General features: G+C 34.4%; 1 protein-coding gene across 4 annotated transcripts in view; it reads left to right on the top strand.

Moving 5' to 3' along the window:
- Positions 1–12,576, top strand: part of LOC129947898 (serine-rich adhesin for platelets) — a 235,095-nt gene that overhangs the window by 19,356 nt on the left and 203,163 nt on the right. The gene's annotated exons all lie outside the window — the stretch shown is intronic.

Consider the following 12,576-nt stretch of genomic DNA (forward strand, 5'->3'; position numbering starts at 1 on the left):
ATGAACTCCTATAGGCCAATGTCCGATATAAACAGCAACAATCCTGGCTATGTCTTGCCTAGACCTGCATAGAAGATCGTTTGTACGGGTTTTATTATAGGTGGGCCATATCTTCCTAGATATGATGCAGTTGGGTAGATTGCTCCACCTTCGGTTTGATTCAGTTTGGTAGATAGAAAAGATTTTACCCTTCATAGCACCAAGAGGAATGTTAACCATTTCCGCAAGTGAGCTATGAATGGCCGATCCTTGCCTGGCTAGCTCGTCAGCCCGTTCATTTCCCACGATACCACTACCCGGAACCCAGATCAGGGTGACACCGAGGTTAATATTCAGGCTCGCAAACTCATCGCGACATTGCTGGGCCAATTTAGATGAGGATATGGCCGAGTTAATGGCTTTGACAGCTGCCTGACTGTCTGTAAAGATAGCCGCATTTCGGTTTTGTTTAAGTATCTTACATGTCCCCCTTATTGCCAGCAGTTCAGCCTGAAAAACGCTAGCAAAGTCAGAAAGCCTAAAGGATTTGGCTACATTGAGGAACTCAGAAAAGATCCCAGAACCAACTCCGCACTCCATCTTTGAGCCGTCAGTAAAGATGCTTGTGTCGAAACCTATCGACACGATATCATCCTCCCAATCTTCTCTCGATGGGTCTATAAATAGATGGTAAGTAAGATTCGCCATTTCTGGGAATTGGCTGGACAAATGCTCATCATCCATCCGGCGGCGAAGTGCCTAGCAAAGATATTAGCTTTCTCTAAAGAGCTAACAAATAGAGTGTCATTGATAACGAGCTTAAATGCTTGAAATTCAGAAATTCCCGTTTTCATTAAAAATACTTCTTGAATTTAAAAGGCCTTAAAAAGCCTAATATAAAGTTTTTTTCGAATTATAAAAGGTTGTATTTCAAAACCTTGTGGATACAGATTAATTCTGAAGTCAGATTTGAACTTAAGTCATCAAAAACCTTTGAAAAAGTATAATTTGATTTGGCATTCACTGATGCATTTATGATTTGATATTAAAAGCTATGTAGTTTGAGAATTAACGAATTAAGAAAGTGTTTAAAAAAGATGACAGTGTGGATAAGTTTCAAATTCTTAAACAATGGTACGGTATTTCACATTCACAAAGTACGGCAAAAAACCAAATCATTATGTAGAAAACATTAGCGATTGGGCTCTACGGCTTTTAACAAAAAACGGGGATTTCGGGTGAACTATTTAAGGAGCAAAATGTAGCTGTCTATTTCATTGTCCTTTGAAATAATAGTAAAAGAGTGTGAGGGAAGAAAAATTACGAGGATGCTTTGAGTGCCATTAATAACAATGTAAAAATTACATGTCAATTTTCTTAAAAATCGTATTTTCTTGATTAGAAGGTTTTATCATTGAAAGTTATAATAATTTTTTGTTTCACTCGACGGAACCTTCAATTATTTTTTTTGGTCATCTTAGAAAGCTACCCACTTTTTTACTTACTTACTTACTTCGGTCCTCAGACCTTTTAATTCCTTTGGGAACCCCTTAAGGGTCATAGAGCTTCTACTACGACTATGCACCATTGTGTGAGGTTTCAGGAGATGTGTTTTAGCTGCCTCTAACTCTTGCCTAGTGACGCTAATTTCTCCTCAACTGTCCTGCGCCAGTGCTTCTCGGTCGACCAGCTCTTCTTCCTTCTTGTTTGAGCGGATTCCACTGCATTGCTTGTCCTGCACTCCATTCGCTACTTTTTCGAAGCGTATGTCCCATCCATTGCAACTTACGCCTTCGTTCTTTATAGTCTGTTGATATACAGTTTGGCCAGAAAATTCTTAGGATGTTGCGAAGACATCTATTGCAGCTTTCTTATTTTGGCTGAAGTAACCTTCCAAGTGCTGCAGCCATAAAGAAGCACAGATTTGACATTTGTGCGAAACAGTCGTAGCTTTGTTCTTAAGCTGATAGCGTTATTCCTATCGTGCGGAAAGTGACACTTGGACCCATCATATGTTGCTTTCATTATAGCAATTAGTTTTTCTAGAATGCCTCTCCTCCGCTCGATATTCAACACACTGCTCAGTAATGATACGCGGGGTTTTGATATGATCGATACAGGAGGATCCAGCGAGGAATCCTGCTTGTTCGACATAGAGTGTGACTTGTGTAATTTGAAATCAATATTTATTTTTGATTTTGTGATTTTGCATTTATGCATTTTCAAAGGAAATTGTATTCTTGTTATTTTGTTTTTAATTTTATATAAAAATTTTAAAACAACAAAACTAAAACTAAAAAGTAAATATTATGCTCTTACTTTCATTTTTTAAACAAAACGTTTGCCATCCACGTCAAATATTGTCACAGTTGAAAACAACAAAAAAAAAAAACACACACATATTGACATAATATTTAAATATTTATGTTTAACACAATATTTTCAACAACATTTCAAAAAAAAAAAAGAAGTTTTATTGAAACAGTTGTGTTCGTTCACAAGTGATTGTGCGAAATTAAGTCCAAATTTAAGACTGTTGCATAATATATCAAATTCAAATGTCAATTTATCCCGTCTCGTCCGTTTTGCTTCAAAATATTTTGATTTTAATTAACATTTTGATTTGAACTCTTTTAATTTAAAATCTAAAATTTAATTAAAACCTGAATATATAAATGGTAGGTAGGTTGTTTTTGTTGTTCCTGAATTGTTTGTATATAAATAAATTGATTTTTATTGAAATAGTTCATTAACATTAAAAATGTCGCTCAACAGTTGTTATATTTTTGTCGTTTTGAATAAACAACAATTCCCCTTTCAATTACAAACAAATAATTAAACATTCATATGTACAAACCACACGTACATATATTTATAACCTTGAATACCTAATCGAATTATGTACACATGTGTGTATGTGTATAGGTAAAGGCAGAGGTAGTAATCTGATCAATTTCAAGTTTAACATGACACCCAAACTATAACCCAAGAGTCATTTACCCCAAATTCAACAAACAAACAAACGCACAACTTTTGATCTTAAATCGATTCGACCGTAAAAGTTAAGCACACGTCCGCGTCGCCGCCATTGTGTCGATCGGTTGGCGGTGTGCGGCGGCGCTATGAACTTTAACTTCAATTTACAATTTCACGCAAAGATAAGAATTTTTTCTTCTCCCTGTCGAATGTAAACATTAAACAAATTTTTAAAAAATACTGTCAAAACCATCAGAAGAATAAGAAAAAGAAGAGAGAGAGAGTTAAGGCCTAACAAAAATAAAAATTCAATTTCAGGCCATAATATAAATTAACTTTGTTTTTTTTTCGAAATTAATTTTATATACAAAAATCTTGCGCAACAAGTTTTTTGTTTAAATTTATTTCCAATGGTTTGGTTGATAACGATTGACATAGGGCACTGTACTCCACTTTTTTGTTGTTGTAATTTTTAAAATCGAAAAGGCGGTGAATATGTATCGCCGCCACGCATGCAGTAAGCGCATGAACAACATCACATTCACTCTGAAGCGGGCCTGGATCATAGCATCAATTGATCAATAAGGGATAGGGACCGTTAAAAATGTGCATATGGGAAAATGTGTCTAGTTTTGATTGAGTTATCTCTCAAGGCATGGGCCAAGGAATTTATTTGAAAAATAACATATCAAAGGTTTGTTTAGTTCTCATCTTGTCTGTTTATAGTTTGAGAGTTAACGTTGTAACTCAGTAAAAACATTGTTTGCAGAAGATTTCTCAAAGTGTAGAATTGGATTTTAGGACAATAGTTTTTGAATACAAAATTTGCAAAAAAAATTATAAGAATTTCAAAACTTTAAAACATGTAAATGTTAAGTTTTTAAAACCGTTAAAATAAATGAAGAAAATCTGTGAGAAACATACAACTTTGTGAATTGTAGATTTTATCTGTCTTTACCAAATTTTTGTCTTGAATTTAAAAAGCTTGAAATAAAGATTTTTTTTTTAAAATAAGGTATGTAAGATGTTGAAAAACAAGCTGTGTGTCAAATATCAAGAAAATATTTTTTTTTATTTGAAAGGCGAATGTATGCCATTAAGTGTGGAATATGACATCATTGAAATGCCCGCATCGGCTTCTTACTGCTGCACGGATCCGAGTGGTCCAACTTTCAATGACTCGTCCGCATAGATATGCTGAATTTGAGCGATGGCCTGTGTTATGTTGACCATAAGAGCATCGGTCGATTGAGGTTTATTTGCATAGATCTGCGACTTCAAGAAACCTCACAGGACAAAGTCTAGCGGAGTCAAATCACATGGCCTTGGTGGCCAATTCATGCAAAAAGTCTTGCTGGAAGCATATGTCGCCTAGGTCCATACGATTCAATTTGGGCCATAAGAAATTAGTTTTCATCGTTATGTAGCGCACGCTCTTGGCGGTGACCTGCTCACTAACGTCGGTTTCAAAAAAGTACAGACCAATTACGCCGCCGGCCTAAAAATCCACACCAAACGGTTACTTTTCGAATATGCATTGTCACCTGGTGAACCTGGTGTGGGTTGATGTCGTCCCATATACAGTTGTGTTCATAAAAATAGCAGTGCTCTCCAAATAAAACAAAAAGGCCTTCATTATCAACGTTATAATAAACGGTGATTTTTTAAGAGCTTGAGAACTTTAAAAAAAAAAAAAACGCATAAAATTTGCAAAATCTCATCGATTATTTATTTGAAACGTTAGATTGGTCCATGACATTTACTTTTTAAAGATAATTTCATTTAAATGTTGACCGGGGCTGCGTCTTAGGTGGTCCATTCGGAAAGTCCAATTTTGGGTAACTTTTTCGAGCATTTCGGCCGGAATAGCCCGAATTTCTTCGAAAATGTTGTCTTCCAAAGCTGGAATAGTTGCTGGCTTATTTGTGTAGACTTTAGACTTGACGTAGCCCCACAAAAAATAGTCTAAAGCTGTCAAATCGCATGATCTTGGTGGCCAACTTACCTGTCCATTCCTTGAGATGAATTGTTCTCCGAAGTTTTCCCTTAAAATGGCCATAGAATCGCGAGCTGTGTGGCATGTAGCGCCATTTTGTTGAAACCACATGTCAACCAAGTTCAGTTCTTCCATTTTTGGCAACAAAAAGTTTGTTAGCATTGAACGATAGCGATCGCCATTCACCGTAACGTTGCGTCAAACAGCATCTTGGAAAAAATACGGTCCAATGATTCCACCAGCGTACAAACCACACCAAACAGTGCATTTTTCGGGATGCATGGGCAGTTCTTGAACGGCTTCTGTTTGCTCTTCACTCCAAATGCGGCAATTTTGCTTATTTACGTAGCCATTCAACCAGAAATGAGCCTCATCGCTGAACAAAATTTGTCGATTAAAAAGCAGATTTTCTGCCAACTTTTCTAGGGCCCATTCACTGAAAATTCGACGTTGTCCCAGATCGTTCGGCTTCAGTTCTTGCACGAGCTGTATTTTATACGGTTTTACACCAAGATCTTTGCGTAAAATCTTCCATGTGGTCGAATAACACAAACCCAATTGCTGCGAACGGCGACGAATCGACATTTCACGGTCTTCAGCAACACTCTCAGAAACAGACGCAATATTCTCTTCTGTACGCACTGTACGCATTCGTGTGGTTGGTTTAATGTCCAATAAAGTAAACTGAGTGCGAAACTTGGTCACAATCGCATTAATTGTTTGCTCACTTGGTCGATTATGTAGACCATTAATCAGACGTAAAGCGCGAAACACATTTCGAACCGAACACTGATTTTGGTAATAAAATTCAATGATTTGCAAGCGTTGCTCGTTAGTAAGTCTATTCATGATGAAATGTCAAAGCATACTGAGCATCTTTCTCTTTGACACCATGTCTGAAATCCCGCGTGATCTGTCAAATACTAATGCATGAAAATCCTAACCTCAAAAAAATCACCCTTTATATTTCATTAAACTTCTAATAACAAACTAAATTATTTTATTAATAATAACAGAAAATAAGTATTATCGATTTTTGACCGTTAGCTTTGTCACAGTAAAAACCATTTTTTAAATTAGTGCTTTGTTGCATAACCATTGTTTTTTTACGTGGCATCGAGTCCACTTAAACCTGATACCTCTCGACTGATATTGCGTTCCACGAATCACGCATTGCAAATTTTTTTTTCGAATTCTTGGGTTTTGCTTTATGAACTTCGTTCTTAACATCATCCGACAAATTTTCGATGGGGTTAAGGTCGGGGAATTGAGCGGGCCACTCCATAACGTATGTCTTTACGTATGCTTTGGGTCATAGTCTTGTTGGTATACCGAAACCAACGGCATTTCCTCTTCAGTATAGGGTAACATAACCTCCTCGAAAATTTTCACATACTCGGTTGCTTCCTTTATACCCCCGATTTGATAAAAAGGCCCGACCACGTAGTATGGAAAGCAAGCCCATATCATAATTTCTACTCCACCATGCTTCACTATTTTTATAGTGTACCGTAGATCGTATGCTGCATTTTAGAGTCTTCTTACATATTCTCGACGACCTTTGGACCCAGAAAGGACGACTTTGCTTTCATCGCTCCAGAGAACATTTCTCTTTTGCCCAATCTCTATGCGCTTTAATAAACTCCATTCTCTGTGCCACATGCCTTTTCGTCAAGAATGGTACCTTGAGTGGACTTCAGGCTGATAACTGCGCTAACAGACAGTTGAAGTCCATTTCTTATTTTCCTAGAGCCTATGGAAGGGTTCTGTTTTGCTAACTGAACAATTTTTCTGTCAGTTCTTTTAGAAGTCATTCTTTTTGGGCCTCGCGTTTTCGGTTAATTTTGCCATTTTAAGGCGTTGCTGAGCAGCCTAGGATGTCTTGAATATTTTGTTAGGTTTTTCCTTCCAAACGCAGTTTTCGAATAAGTTTTCGAATTACCTCGATGCAGTGTCTTGACCGTCCCATTGTTTATTTTGAGGTCCAAGTCCCGACGCCAAATTCGTCAAGTTGAAGCCTGCGGAAGGTCGAGTTTTTGTGCACGGGGAAGAATAGACTACGTCGGGTTCTGCTGTACATTTTCACGGACCGCGACAATGTTCTTGACTGGTCTTGCGTTCCTTGAACGTACGGGTTTTGGCTAATTGTTTACTGAATTGGTAGTCTCAAATTTGGCCAGCAAAACGTTGAAGAGTCGAAGTGCCACCACTTCTACCGGAACGCCATGATGATTTGGCACAAACAACTGAATAATAAACAAAAGATTTGACAAATGTCACCAAAACAAAATGGCAATTACGGAGCGTCAAAATCTGCCTGCGCCAATTAAAAAACTCTTTATTATTATTTTTATACTGGTAGTGAAATTGTGTAACTTAACTTCTTTGACTGTAAGGCATAGAAAACGAAAATCTATAATAAAATCTCTTAACATTCTTGCTTATGTTTTATTAAACATTATTTGTGGAATATTTAAACTATAGAAACTTTCAGGTTATCACAAAGATAACAAGTTTTTAGCTAAAATGTTTGGTTTTTTTTTAAATAAAATAAAATAAAATACTTGGAAAGAGTTAACTCTATGGATAACAGTTATTTCTAACTAGCTAACTAACACGTTCTTCTAGTTCAAGGCTATTAAAATGATTCTATAATAAAAAGTGAAGTTTTATAAAAGTTTGCTTAATTTTTAACAAACCACATCGAACTATTGAAAAAAAAAAACAATCAAAAATCGTTTTTAGTAAAAAGAAATTTGTTGCCACCTTTTTTAAAACGGTAACAGCCAAATTCCTTGCCAAAGTTCTAAAATAAATTTAAAACTCGGCCTAATAAGTTTTGGTTGATCTTTCAAATTCGTGTTTAAAAATATTTAGAACTCGAGCATTTCTTCACCTTCATAATTCGCTTAGAACTTACTGTACATTTATTTGGGAGCTTAAGGACTTAAATCTTCTTTCAATTAAACAAAGTTCCAACAAATATTTTTCTAGAACCTTTTAGATATTTTTGACTTACACATTTCTGACATTCTATCAGTAAATAAAATGGAATGTTTGTCAGTTTTGAATTTCAGTTTTTTTAAATAAATTTTCGACATTTTTATTGTTTTGTTTGTATAGTTTCAAAACTATTTGAAATTGTTGGCTTTAAAAATGCTTTGAGTTTATGGTTCTCACTAATTTGGAAGAATGGATGAATTTTGGGCATTATTGCATTACATAATTTTTGCGGTTAGAAAGTTCGTAGATCTTAAGGTTGCCCAAATTGACACAGAGTCCGTTGACCTTATGTCTTCTATGAAAGTTAAAAGGTTTAAGTTAAGGAGAGAACAACACAGTGATACATTATTTATTGAGACTTGTTTATCGATTTTCAACATAAGGGCATAATATCCAAAAAGACGGTTAAGAAAAAATGTTTGCGTACGAATTTATCAAAATATAATGTTCTTCGACGTGATTCCCGTGTTAGATTTCAAGCTGTTTTCGACATAATGTAAAAGGCTTTTATATTATCGTGTGTAGTTATATTATATTTCAGAAACTCAACATTAACACCTACATTTTTTTTTAATCTGACCTAGACTTATTTCTGTCCATAAATGCACATTATTTTCTCAAAATTCTTCACTGTTTTTTAATTTAATAAAACAATACGTGATCTTTAAATCGTTTAAAGAATTTAAAAAAAATTGCTAAAGTAAGTTCTAAAATCGTAGATCCTCGAATTTGAGGGCCCAATAAATCGAAGTTCTATCTCATCTAAATAAAAGTTCTAACGCTTGAAGCTTGATGATAAAAAAAGTTAGATATCAATCGAGTTATAATTTTTGAACAAAAAAAACGAGTCCTAGACTCTCAAACTTTGCCAAGAAATTGGCTATTTAAAAGATTAAAAAATAATATCCCTTCTCATGTAATTTTCTATTTTAAGTCAGGTCCGTAAAGCTGGAAACACCACAAACGAGTTTCGAAATTCTAATGATGGGGTGATGTAGGGCTCTTTTTGTGCTAATTTGATGCTCTAATCCCGAGTTGGTTCAAAAATCCCTTCCCCCTCAAACTTGATAGGTTAAATTTTGTTTGCAAATTATCTTATCTTTAACGGAATGGTATTTTTTGTATTTTTTCTTTCAAAACGTCGGGTACAGAATTTCTCCACAGAAATTTAAGTTTGAGTTTAAAATTTAAAAATTGTTCAAATTTAGTCAGGGTAATGCAATAGAAAAATGTTTGAAGTTTTGATACTTATTTTTAGGGGGAGGATTTTTGAACCAAACCGAGATAAGAGCACATAACTAGCATAAAATGAGCCCTAAATTAAACCATCATTAGATTTTTAAAATTGTGTTTGGTTGAGAAATTCTCCAAAAGTTTAAGCTTTACGACTTGATGCAATGGGCTTAAAAAAACAATTTGGAGATCTGCGATCTAAGGAGCCCAAAAATAGCACTTAATGACCCCATCATTAGTTTTTTTAAGAATTTTTTTTTGGTTTTGAAAGTATCCAAAAATTTCAACTTTGAGATTCAATTTAGGGGGAAGAGATACTAATTTGCAGCTTTGCTAACTTAGGAGCCCAAAAAGAGTCCTAAATTCCCTCATACATACATTTTTTGAAATTATGAACCTTAAGGTTTGGTCTCTCCAGCTTGACGTCAAGCTGGGAACACCACAAGTTTTGAAGGGGAGAGATTTTTGAACCAACTTGAGATTAAATTAGCACAAAAAGAGCCCATCATTAGAATTTCGAAATTCGATTTTGGTTTTTCCAGCTTTACGGACCTTTTTAAATCGTCACTTTTCATTTTGACACATGCGAATAACAGTGTTTAATTTCTCACAGTTTTATTACATTAAATCTACATTAGATTTGCCAGTGTTCGAGATGAGCTGATACAAAATTTAATTTTTCCTTCTGGTAACAATGTATCAGACAAAGTTATCCAACCGATTAGATTTAAGCTCGAATTAAATTGGAAAAATCCTGGAGCAACGTCTCAAAGGAAAATATTGTCTGTTTTATTTCTTACCCAAAATTAAAATGCCTCGGGTAATATAACCAAATATTTTTTCCAAACCACTTCAAAGCGAAGAGATGCAGGTTTCGTTTTTAATTTCGATTAAAAAAATGAATGAAAGTTAAATAAAATGCTTAGAAGTTAAAACAAGACGGGAGTGAACAGATTTAATAAATTATCTTATCTTAAATTTGAACTTCATGAAACCGTTTAAAATTTAAGAAGCTCTTTAATATTGACAATTACCTTAGAATTTATAATATGAGGAATACATTTTTAGAAGACTTTGGTTGACGGAAGATTGTAGAAAAGCATTGATTTGCAATAAAATTTTGTTTATTGTTGTGAAGACAATTTTTTAACATTCAGCATGATGATGCTTTGTAAAAACACAAGTTCCAATTAAATTCCTTTTTAAAGCGACTTATTTTGACGTATTGTTACTTTATCTCACTCCCACAATTTTAAAAACAAATCATCCTTCTCTTTACCTTCCCATCTCTTTCTCTTGTGTTGTTACTTTTTCTCACTCCCACAAAATTAAAAGAAAAATCTTCCGTCTCTTCACCTTCCCATCTCTTTCTTGCCATAAGAAAGAAAGAGCGAGAGGAAATGTTAAAATGTCAAAATATGGGAGCGTCCACGGAAAAAAACTCTATTCACCACGATATTTTTGGTGAAAAAATGAATAATCCTTCTCTTCATCTTCCCATCTCTTTCTCTTGTGTTGTTACTTTTTCTTACTCCCATAAAATTGAAAGAAAAATCTTCCTTCTCTTCACCTTCCCATCACTTTCTAACTATAAGAAAGAAAGAGCGAGAGAAAATGTTAAAATGTGAAAATGTGGACCGTACAAGAAAAAAAAAATTATATTCACCACGATATTTTTGGTGAAAAATTTATCATCTTTCTCTTCACCCTCCCATCTCTTTCTGTTGTGTTGTTACTTTCTCTTACTCCCATAAAATTAACAGAAAAATCTTCCTTCTCTTCACCTTCCCATCACTTTCTTACTTTAAGAAAGAAAGAGCGAGAGAAAATGTTAAAATGTCAAAATGTGGACCGTCCAAGGAAAAAAATATCCTATTCACCACGATATTTTTGGTGAAAAAATGAATAATCCTTCTCTTCATCTTCCCATCTCTTTCTCTTGTGTTGTTACTTTTTCTCACTCCCATAAAATTAAAAGAAAAATCTTCCTTCTCTTCACCTTCCCATCTCTTTCTAACTATAAGAAGAAAAGAGCGAAAGGAAATGTAAAAATGTCAAAATATGGGAACGTCCACTTAAAAAAATTCTATTCACCACGATATTTTTGGTGAAAAAATGAATAATCCTTCTCTTCATCTTCCCATCTCTTTCCCTTGTGTTGTTACTTTTTCTCACTCCCATAAAATTAAAATAAAAATCTTCCTTCTCTTCACCTTCCCATCACTTTCTAACTATAAGAAAGAAAGAGCGAGAGGAAATGTTAAAATGTCAAAATGTGGACCGTCCAAGGAAAAAAATATCTTATTCACCACGATATTTTTGGTGAAAAAATGAATAATCCTTCTCTTCATCTTCCCATCTCTTTCTCTTGTGTTGTTACTTTTTCTCACTCCCATAAAATTAACAGAAAAATCTTCCTTCTCTTCACCTTCCCATCACTTTCTAACTATAAGAAAGAAAGAGCGAGAGCAAATGATAAAATATGGGAGCGTCCACGGAAAAAAAACTTTATTCACCACGATATTTTTGGTGAAAAAATGAATAATCCTTCTCTTCATCTTCCCATCTCTATCCCTTGTGTTGTTACTTTTTATCACTCCCATAAAATTAAAAGCAAAATCTTAATTCTCTTCACCTTCCCATCACTTTCTAACTATAAGAAAGAAAGAGTGAGAGGAAATGTTAAAATGTCAAAATATGGGAGCGTCCACTTGAAAAAATTCTATTCACCACAATATTTTTGGTGAAAAAATGTTTCTTGACGTTTATGTTGTCTCCTTATAAATTTTTGGTGAACAAATGAAAATGACATTGACAGGAAATACAAACATTGATTTTAACGATGGTTTAAGTAAAATAATATCCACAAATGTCAATTGTGGGTCACAGACAAGGGCAAAATCATATAACTCCAATTTGTAGCCATGCTAAAGATGATTCTGTTAATAACATAAAACTAATTTGCTGGGTCTTCTAAATATACAAAAACCTTTCACCCGAGGTAAAGTTAATTTTGAAAAGGGTTAGTGTCTTATACATGCATAGCATGTAAACCATAACCATTTTTCAAGCCAAAAACAGAAACATTATTGTATTTTTAATCAGTATAAAGGTCTTAGCTATAAATTCTAGCCATGTTCAAAAAACTTTTAGGTAAAACACCCAAGGCCCTCCATTTCCCATTGTTTATTTCCTTTTATAGTTTACTTCTGGAAGAACAATACCGTTATCGGTTAAAAGTTTTGATTTATCTCGTTTCTCGCACAATACCGGAATGAAAAACAAAAACAAAAATGCATCTTAGTTCCGGGAAGTTGGATGCCATATTTAAACCACACTCGACGCAGTTAAGAGTTGATATTAGTATTGTTTTATTTTTGTTTCGTATA

The sequence above is a fragment of the Eupeodes corollae genome, chromosome 2, assembly GCF_945859685.1.
Source record: "Eupeodes corollae chromosome 2, idEupCoro1.1, whole genome shotgun sequence".
Taxonomy (NCBI): Eukaryota; Metazoa; Arthropoda; class Insecta; order Diptera; family Syrphidae; genus Eupeodes; species Eupeodes corollae.